Consider the following 2796-nt stretch of genomic DNA (forward strand, 5'->3'; position numbering starts at 1 on the left):
TGCTGTGTTTGCTGTAAAAGAGATCAAGGGCTGAGGTTTCGGCTGTAGTTGGTTTCGGACTGAGAGAAAAGAGTTTTGTTGTTGCGATTGGGTTACGAGTCTGCTTGTCGAGGTAGGGGCTTTTATAAAAACTAATTTATTTTAAAGTGGAATTGTTATATATTGATATGATGAGTGAAATGATTTTCTGGTAGTTATGTAAGTCTTATGCATTGTCTGATTTGTCTTGGATGAATATAGTTGTCTGCTTGATTGAAATGATGTCTAATTTTGTTAAAATGGAGATTTTTTATTGGTTTGATTTGAAATGATTTTAATATTTAAAAGTCTGGATTTAGTTTTATTGGAAACTGATTTGGTCTTGAACCTGTTGGAAAGAGTTGAGGATTGGTTTGGTTGGAACCCGAAAAGGGTGGCAAAGTCCAAGTTTTAGGGGAGATGCTGCCGACATTTCTATAAAATTTGAGACTTTGCTTAAAGCGTTATTGTAAACATAAAGAATTATGCTTTGAATTGAATTATCGATAAATGAATTATGTTTGAGCTTATTTTATTAAGAAAATTATTATATTTTGAATGTAATTTATTCAAGAAAAGAATTATGTTTTAAAGTCGATTTAAAGATGAAAATTCTTATGTTTTGGAATTTGATTTAAGTAAACAGATTTGGAGGGGTTTTAGTGGATTTAAAAGAAACTTGAATTTCGATTGACTAATTTCAATTCACGATATTTTGGGAAAAGTTTAAAGTATTCTTTGAAATTTTGATTTAGAAAAACTAAAATAATTTCCGAACCCTTTGGAAACACTTCAAATTTTGGAATGAAATTGAAATTAGTTTTTGGTTCAAATGATTTGGTTTTTATTTAAGTAGGTTGGTTTTGAAATTGGGTCGGAATATTTGGATACATGACTTGGTTTTGGTTTAAATTCTATTTTATTTATTCAAATCAAGAAGCTAAAGTTTTAGAGGTTTTCAATGAAATTAAGGAAATGAGTTAGGTTATTCTCCCATAAAGTCTTGAGACTCTGTTGAGGAATTTTATGGCCAAATCCTGATTTAGAATGACTTTTGAAATAAGACATTGAGCCTCATTGACTGTGGATATTATCGAGATTGATGAGTTATTGTTCGATAGTCGTACGGACCGGGTTCGTCCCGTTTGGGCTGAGTTGTAGGCATAAGGGCCGGGTTCGTCTCGCTTATGTTGAGAGATTTGATTTTGATGAGATTGTTGATAAGTCGCTTGCACCTGGCAAGGACGGTTCGTTAATCCCGCTTGTCGAGGTTGCAGCGCCGGCGTAAGGACTGTTGGTTTAGCCCTCTACGTGTAGATGTGAGGTCGGAGGTAGAGTATCCCACTCACATTGTTTCGGATCACAGGAGTGTGCCCGGCACTATAGCCATGAGGGGTTTCTGTATCTATATTTGTGATCGAAAGGCAACATTCCCATGGGAATGTATCGGGTTGGTAATTGAACCGATAATGTGATATCACAGCCAATAGGATAGACATTCATCATTTGCATCTATGTGACATTGTTTTGGTGTGCATATTGTAATTGGTTTGCCTATGTGAATACTTATGTTAACTGCTAACTGTTATACTTGTTGTGATTGCTCTTGATTGTGCTTGACCTACATTAATTGTGTCTGTGTTTGATTGGTTGGCTTGTGATGAATTGGTTGATGCTTGAGTTGTTTGGGCCGGGGGCCGTGTTGGATTTGGATGGGCCTGAGGCCGTGATTGGTATGTTTGAGGTCTAGTTCTATATAAAGTATCGGACTGGTTCAGCATAGACTTAATGAATCTATGCTTGTATCAGGATGATCATTTATACAACTTCGGTAACTTCTTTTATGGTTGTCTTAGTAAAGTATGAAAAATCAAACTGGTTTGTATAGACTTAATGAACTTATGCTTAGTGCAGGTTGGTCATTCATACCATCTAGAAAAGATTTTAAGATTTTTATAACAGAGGAAAAAGGTTTTCTAAATTTTGGATAATTAGTTGGCTTTTCTTTTGAAACGGGTTTTTGGATGTTAACTCTTTGGTTTTCAAAAAGGCATGAAAGACGAACATTGATCACTGCACTTTAAAAATGGTTTTATCTTACGTATCTTATTATAACATTTCTGTAACCCTATAGTGAGAACCAGCAAGGACGATGTTCTTACTCCCCTACAGGTTTTTCCTTTTCAGGATATGGGCGACGAAGCTTCAGAAGAGTTTTATTCATTTTCTGTTCATTCAATATTTTTGTATTATCTCAGTTATTATTTTTCCCTCACCTTTATCTTTATCAATTTTGTAAGAGGGATAGGAGTTTGTGATATGTATGTTTGTAAGTTATCGTTATGTAATATGTATGTTTGTAAATTATTGTTATGTATATATATAATTTTAAAGTATTGTATCTGGTCTGTATGTATATATATGTATATGTTTTCAACGAAAAAGTCTTTCAAAAGGTTATGCGTATTTGTAAAGTTTTAAACAAGCTCCTATTATTAAATTAAATATGTTTAGAGTCATCATAATCCCTAAGCTATCAGAGTGGCGCAGTCGGAAGCGTGACATTCTGATAGTGAGGGTGTCACTTTTATATATGTTGAAGATACCATTTATATAAAGTGTTTATTAAATATTAATTTTTTTTGTCCAAAAATTTTTCAAATAATAATTAGATTTGTAAAAAAAATTGTGAGGACAAAATTTTTATTTTGTACAAGTTTGAATTATGTAAATTAGTTTTAATTAATTTTGTTTGAAATTTAATCAAAAATAAATATC

The sequence above is a fragment of the Arachis ipaensis genome, chromosome B01 (genome assembly GCF_000816755.2).
Source record: "Arachis ipaensis cultivar K30076 chromosome B01, Araip1.1, whole genome shotgun sequence".
NCBI classification, from domain to species: Eukaryota; Viridiplantae; Streptophyta; class Magnoliopsida; order Fabales; family Fabaceae; genus Arachis; species Arachis ipaensis.